The sequence below is a fragment of the Acanthisitta chloris genome, unplaced genomic scaffold (genome assembly GCF_000695815.1).
Source record: "Acanthisitta chloris isolate BGI_N310 unplaced genomic scaffold, ASM69581v1 scaffold41761, whole genome shotgun sequence".
Lineage (NCBI taxonomy): Eukaryota > Metazoa > Chordata > Aves > Passeriformes > Acanthisittidae > Acanthisitta > Acanthisitta chloris.
The window spans coordinates 7,541-8,001 of NW_008655142.1; positions in this window are offsets into that span (position 1 = coordinate 7,541).

The following is a 461-nucleotide window of genomic DNA, read 5'->3' on the forward strand; positions in this document are numbered from 1 at the left end:
GGAGATAAGAACAGTTTAATAATAATAAAGAGTAGAATAAGCTAAAATGCTAATGGATAATAATAAGAACAAAATCAGTGATACAGTTGCGCAGCTCCCGCGGAGAGGACCAGCCCAGTCCCTCCCCCTGGATCGGCCCTTCCTGCTTATAGACTGGGCATGACGTGCCATGGTGGGGAATATCCCTTTGGCTAGTTCAGGTCACCTGTCCCGGCGATGCTCCCTCCCAGTTTCTTCTCACTGGCAGAGCATAAGACACAAACAAGAAAATGTCCTTGGTTTAGGATGAACACAATTCAGCAAAACCAAAACAACAATGTATTATCACTCTGAATCCAAAGCACTGCACTAACTAACAACTGAGAAAATTAACTCCATCCTGGCTAAAACCAGGACAGACTGTCCCTGTGCTGGTGGGGTCAGCTGCCCGACCCCGAGATGTCGGGGCGGGGGGCAGTGCG